The 7,439-nt window shown below is 37.6% G+C and overlaps 1 pseudogene; it reads left to right on the forward strand.

Moving 5' to 3' along the window:
* Positions 1 to 5,838: 5,838 nt before the first annotated feature.
* On the forward strand, positions 5,839 to 6,711 carry LOC102841091 (annotated as a pseudogene).
* Positions 6,712 to 7,439: the final 728 nt, after the last annotated feature.

A 7,439-nucleotide genomic window follows, 5' to 3' on the forward strand; every position in this document is an offset into this window, starting at 1 on the left:
AGGAATTTCCCTACAATATCTACTGTTTTGAATATTTTTATCAGGAATGGGTGTTGGATTTTTTCAAATGCTTTTCTGCATCACTTAATATAATAATATGTTTTTTCTCCTTTTTAAATGTTTATGTGGTGAAATACGTTATTGTTTTTCTAGTATTGAACCATATTTGCGTCCTGGTTTTAATCCCGCTTGGTAATGATGTGTTGTTTTTTTGTTTTGTTGAATTCTAATGGCTAGGATTTTGTTGATAATTTTTACTTCTATGCTCATGAGGGATATTGGTCAATAATTCATTTTTAAATGATGTCCTTCCCTGGTTTCGGTACAAGGAATATGCTTTCTTTGTAAATTTTTTAGGAAGTAATCTGTTATTTTCTATATTCTGGAATAGTGTGAGTAGAATTGTTGTCAGCAGTTTTGGCATCCCGCAGAGACTCAAATCACATTCCTTTTTAATGTTCTTTGAGTTTTGGGAACAAAAAAAAAATTCTGAAAGGGCAGGATCAGGGCTGTAGGGAGGATTGGGCATGGTTTTCCAATGAAATTCTCCTAGAATAGTCCTTTCTCTACCTTGTAAAAATGAGCAGGTACATTGTGATGGAAAAACAAAACAAAACAGAACAAAAAACACAAACCATCCTTGGCACAACTCTCCTGGATTTTGGTCACCAATCAGATTTTTGTTATCTTAAAACTTCTTCATAATAAGCCCTTGTGATTATCTTTTGTCCTTCAAAAAATCTATCCAGATTACTTCTTTGGAATCCAAAAAAAATAGTCACCAAAATTTCTAAGATGACATTTCTATCTTGAGTTTAACATGCCCAGCTGATACCCTTCCTTGGAAACTAATCTTTTGATTGGATATTTTTTTGAAGACTAAGACAAGTGTATTATTGAGGAAACTTGTCTACAACTATCCTCTAATTACAAAAACATGTTTAAATATGTTTTACTTGGAATAAACCTGTGCCTGTATGAACTGAACTGTAGTAGCAACACTATTTTCTTACCCTTGTACATCCTCTACAGAGGCACAAGAATGCTATTTCCCAGGGACAAGTCTGATTGTGTCATGACAGTGTTTCATCTTTTGGTGATTTATTATTATCTTTGGTGACAAAGACAATCCTTTAAAATTTGTTTTTTACTTCTCTTATCTCAGTGTTTGACACCCTTACATGAAACCTGCACTTTGGCCATACCAAAGTCCCTCAAAGTTTAAAAGATAAAATTTAGAATAACAAAATAATTGCAAAGAGAATTAAATTGCTTTGCAAACAAACAAACAAAAAGTTGAAGAGATTGTATGGAGACCTTATGCATACTTCCCATTCATTTTCCCCTATGCTTATTAAGAGATCAATATTCAAACTTTACTAATAACAATAATCCATTCTTCTCTTGGTCTTTACTTGTTTTTCCATTAGCATCCTTTTTCTGCTTTAAGATCCAAACCAGGATACCACCTTGCATTTAGTCATTATGTCATCTTAGTTTCATGTGATCTCTGACAGTTTTTCAATTTCCCTGCTTTTCATGGCCCTGAGAACCTTGATGAGCAATTTTTTTGTTGTTAGGTGTTGTCAAAGTCAGTTCTGACTTATAGTGACCCTATGCACAGCAGAAAGAAACACTGTCCAGTTCTGTGCCATCCTTACAATTGTTACTGTTGAATCCTTTGTTGCTCACAGTGTCAGTTCATCTTGTTGGGGTCTTCTTTTTTGTTGACCCTCCACTTTATCAAGCATAATGTCATGATCCCTCCTAATAACATGTCTAAAGTACAAGAGATGAAGTTGTGTCATCCTGGCTTCTAAGGAGCATTCTGATTATACTATTTCAAAAGATTTGTGTGTTCTTCTGGCAGTCATAGTACTTTCAATAATCATCTCCAATGCCATAATTAAAATGCATTGAATTTTCTACAAATTTTCCTTATTTATTTCCTTATGTCCAACTTTCACATTCATATAAAGTGATTGAAAATAACAGGTGCACCTTGGTTGTCAAACTAACATCTTTGCTCTTCAGTAATTTAAAGAGGTCTGTGCAGCAGATTTGCCCAATGCAACATGTCATTTGATTTCTTGACTGCTGCTTCCATTAGCACTGGATCAAAGCAAAATGAAGTTTTTCTCAACTTCAATATTTTCTCCACTTATCATGATATTATTAATTGGGCCACTTGTAAAGAATTCTGTTTTCTTCACTTTGAGGTGTTATCCATATTGAAGGCTGTAGTCTTTGGTCTTCATCAGTAATTATTTCAAGTACTCATCACTTCCAGCAAGCTAGGTTGTATAATTTACTTAGTGTTGTTGTTAAGTGTTGTCGAGTTGGTGCTGACTCATCATGGCTCTGTATAGGATTTTCGAGGAGCAGCTGGTGAGTTTGAGCCACCAACCTTGCCGTTCAAACTGAACTTGTGGTCGAATGCTTATCTTATAGCGCCACATCAGGATTTATAGCAGGTTGTTAATGAATCTTCCTCCAATTTTGATGCCAGTTCTTCTTTATATAATCCAGTGTCTTATATTATCTGCTTAGCATACACTATTATAAGTATGGGGGAAAAATACAGGCCTAGACTGCATCTTTCCTGATTTTAAACCATTCAGCATTCCCTTGATTTGTGCGAGTAAATGCTTCTTGTTCTGTGTAAAGGTCCCTTGTGAGCACAATTAAGTGTTTTGGAATACCCATTCGCTGGAATGTTATCTATGGTTTGTTATGTTCCACACAGTCAAATGTCTTTGCAAAGTCAATATAGCACAAATAAACTTCTTTCTGGTATGCTTTGCTTTCAAGCAAGTTCCATCTGATATCAGCAATGATTTTTCTCATTTTACGTCCTTCTCTGAATCCAGTTTAAATTTCTGGCAGTTCCCTGTCAATGTGCCACTGCAATTGTTTTTGAATTATTGTCAACAAAATTTTACTTGTTAGTGATATTGATCATTTTTGGCCATTTCTGCATTCTGAGTTTCACATTTATTTGAAATGGGCAAAGATACGGATCTCTTCTAATTGGTTGATCTTCCATATTTCTTGGTATAGATGATTGAGCACCTCCAATGCTATATCAGTTTGTTGAAAGATATCAAGTTGTGTTTTGTCAATTCCTGAAGCCTTGTTTTTCACAAATGCCTTCAGTGCAGTTTGGACTTCTTCTTTCAATACCATCTGTTATTGATCATGTGGTACCTTTTGAAATGGTAGAACAGCAACCAATTCTGTTTTGTACAGTGACTCTGTATTTATACTATCTTCTTTTGATGTTTCTAGCATCATTCAGTATTTTGCCCATAGAATCCTTCTATATTACAAGTCAAGGCTAGAATTTTTTTTCAGTTCTTGTTTGAAAAATGTTGAGTGTGTTCTTCTCCTTTGGTTTTCTAACTCCAGGTATTTGCACATTGCATTTTAATACTTGAACTTGTCTTTTTGAGCTACCCATTGAAATATTATATTCAGTTCTTTAACTTCATTTCTTCTAGTCATTGTAGTGAGGAATATTATCAGGTATTTTATAGCATTTCCACCAATTTTGGTTTTATATTTTTTTCTTATGGTTAGAATGGGGTTATTATTAGTTTTTGCAAAGGATACCATGAAGGTGTATGCCTTTCTTATCATATCAGGAAGAACATACTATGAATATAATTAATGATGTTTACTTTAATTACTTGGTTAAGGTAATGCTTGCCATGGTTCTTCTTTGTTAGTTATTAAGTCTTCCTTTGCATACTTTATTCTTTGGAAGTTAATTCATATTCAAAGGTTGGTATGATGGTTAATGTTAATGGCATATCCATTTGGCTAAGGTATGAGTCTCAGTATTTTGGCTGGTGCTACTTAATAATCATCCATTTTTTGAACTGATGTGAGCAACCAATTTGTTGGTAGGGTCTGCCTCCAGTAAATAAATGGATATTCTAGCAGAGCTTAATTGCTTTCTTGATCCTGCATCTTTAGTCTCTTGATTTCCAATTCTTAGGATGTGAATCAACAAAATGTTTCAGCCTGCAGCCTGATCTGTGATTTTGGGTTTGTCATCTCCTGCAACTACCTAAGCTATTAAAAGCCCCCAGTCTGTTGCTTGATCTACAGATTTGGGACTTCCAACCCTCACAACTTTGTGAGTCATTTACTTTCCTTGAAGTAAATCTCTCTCTATATATTCATATATATGTATTGCTGGTTTTATTATTCTAGAGAATCTAGACAAAGATAGCTGGGAAAGATTTAGCTCTATCTCATAGAGGGAGCCATATGTACATATATTATTTGTAAATTTTTAAAATGTTTTCTTGTGAATTATGTGATTGTTTACATGGGAGGACTTTAACTTTACATTCATCCTATCATATATCATTTCATTGCCATGATTACAATCCCCTGCATGCATCATCAAACAACCAAAAGGGTATACCCCTTAAGCCTGCCCCTCGGTCATCAGCATACAGCCCCTCTCCCTCTGGGTCTAGAGTCCCCAACCACTCCATCTCTCTACATCATCGTATCTGCCTCCATCTCTGGTGTCACTGTTTCTCTGGGTAGGGTCCTGCACTGTGCTCCTTTCCCTTGATGATCCCAGGGACCTCCAATCCTGGATTGCAAAGTCAATCACACCCCTCCTTTTGCTACAAAACATCTACCTTTACATTTCCAACCCTCTCAATAAGTCCTGATAGCAATTATTCACTATTGTAATTCTCCCGTTTAAAATATCAATCAATTCACAATAAAAACTTAATAAAAAGAACCCAAAACAGAAACAAAGACACAATGCAGCTGTGCAGAGAGGAGAAAACACTGGGAGCTCCTGCAAGACAAAGAGCCAAGAGTCCTATTCCATTGCCTTTCATCAGCCCCACCCAGACAGATTGGATACTTCTCAGTGGAGATTCTACCTTCCTCTGCGCCCTCTGGATCTAGGCTCCCTCTTGAAAGCTTATAAGCCAGTCATGTCTTGCCTTTGTAGTTCCCCATTTTGGATAGCCAATGTCCAAGTTGCCCATCCTTGTCTACCCTCTGTATTGAGAGGGCTGGAATGGTCCTTGCTATAGAGATTTGTTCCCTCTTTTGAGCTACTACATCCATAGGTATAGGTCAAGTTCATCAAATTGCATCAGATTATTCTTTTTTTTTCTCTTCTTTCTTCTTCTAGTTGAGCTCTGATCATGCAGTTATTGAAGCCAGGTCAAGTGGGTATTATCTGCAAGTGTGGGTGTTCTTGTGCATATGCCCTCTCTTCTTATCAGTTGGATGCTTCACTCTCCACTCTAGTCCTCTGTGGCTATGTCACTGACTCTAGGCCCAGGAGTCCCCAGGTCTTGCCATACTGCTGGCCAACCAGGTCTCTACTCAGGTTCACAGATAGAATTTTTTAATAAGAAATATTTGTCTCTTGTCCCTTATTTACCTACTTACCATGTATTTGGAGTCCCGGTTTGGTGTTGTATGGTGTGTACTAGATTTCTGACCATAAAGTTGGTGGTTCAAACCCACCAGTCCCTCCTTGAAAACCCTATACAGATTCTCTATGAATCTGAATGGACTCAACAGCCCTTAACAACAACAACATTCCATATTTATATCAGTAAGTTTTTGTGGCTAGTCTTTGTATATTTTGGATTTTAATTAAAAAGTATGTCATTTATTTTGGTGCTAAATTTGTTACAGCTTTGACCATTGAGATCTTGAAATGGTTGACCCAATCTGTTTAAAACTAAGATTCAAAAGTACTGTTTCGCTATCAATAATGAAACTGAGCTTTCTGCTTGTGGACAGCATGGAGGAAGCATTATTAGTCTTTTTTTCTTCACTGCCATCATGTCTAAGTCAGAGTCTCCTAAAGAGCCCAAACGGCCGCAGAAACTCTTCATCAGAGGGTTGAGCTTCAAAACAACAGATGAGAGTCTGAGGAGCCATTTTGAGCACTGGGGGATGTTTACAGACTGTATGGTGATGAAAGATCCAAAGACTAAGCGCTCCAGAGGCTTTGGGTTTGTCACTTACTCTACTGTGGAAGAGGTGGATGCAGCCATGAATGCAAGGCCACACAAGGTGGTTGGAAGAGTGGTGGAACCAAAAATGGCTATTTCACAAAAAGACTCTCAAAGACCAAGTGCCCACTTAAGTGTGAAAAAGACTTTTGTTGGTGGCATTAAAGAAGACACTAAAGAGCATCACCTAAGAGATTATTTTCAGCAGTATGGGAAGATTGAAGCGATTGAAATCATGACAAACTGAGACAGTGGCAAGAAGAGGGGCTTTGCTTTTGTAACTTTTGATTACTATGCCTCTGTAGATGAGATTGTTGCGCAGAAGTACCATACTATGAATGGCCACAACTGTGAAGTAAGGAAAGCCCTGTCAAAACAAGAGATGCTCAGTGCCTCCTCCAGTCAAAGAGTTTGAAGTGGTTCTGGAAACTTCAGTGGTGGCCATGGAGGTGGTTTTGGTGGGAATGACAACTTTGGTCATGGAGGAAACTTCAGTGGACGAGGTAGCTTTGGTGGCAGCAGTGAGGGTGGTGGAGATGGAGGCAGTGGGGATGGCTATAATAGATTTGGTAATGACAGAAGTAATTTTGGAGGTGGTGGAAGCTACAATGATTTTGGCAATTACAACAATCAATCTTCAAATTTTGGACCCATGAAAGGAGAAAACTTTGTAGGCAACAGCCCTGGCCCTTATGGTTGATGTTGTTGTTGTTAAGTACCGTGGAGTCGATTCTGACTCATAGTGACCCTGCATAGGGTTTCCGAGGCTGCAAATCTTTACAGGAGCACAAAGCCTCATCTTTTTCCCACAGAACAGCTTGTAGTTTTGAACTGCCGACCTTGAGGTTAGCAGCCCGATTCATAACCACTATGCTACCAGAGCTCCTTCTGGTGGTGGAGGTCAGTATTTTGCCAAACCACGAAACCAAGGTGGCATTGGTGGTTCAAGCAGCCTCTGTAGCTATGGGAGTGGCAGAGACAAAAAACTGATTGCCAGGAAACCACAGAGTACATAAGGGGGAGGGGGACATAGATACTGAATTACTGTGTTAAGATGCAGCCATAAAAGGAGTTATACAACTTTTCATATAGTTCCAAATAAAAATTTGAGGGAAAGAACTTTTATTTACCTAGCTTAGTTTCAATAAGCATTTTGGGCAAGAGAAGTTATTATTATCCAAAATATACAAAGAATAACCACAAAACCTTACGGACATAAATATATACTATTGTTGTTGTTAAGTGCTGCTGAGTCAGTTCCAACTCATGGTGACTCTGTATAGGGTTCTCAAGGAGTAATTGGTGGATATGAACCACTGACTTTATGGTCAGCAGTCCAGTGCCTAAGGTATGGATAATGACATATAACATTGGCTGCAGTTATCACACTTCTCTTTACAACATAGATTGGGAGGCATTTTTCAGAGA

This window comes from Chrysochloris asiatica, unplaced genomic scaffold, assembly GCF_000296735.1.
Source record: "Chrysochloris asiatica unplaced genomic scaffold, ChrAsi1.0 scaffold00074, whole genome shotgun sequence".
Taxonomy (NCBI): Eukaryota; Metazoa; Chordata; class Mammalia; order Afrosoricida; family Chrysochloridae; genus Chrysochloris; species Chrysochloris asiatica.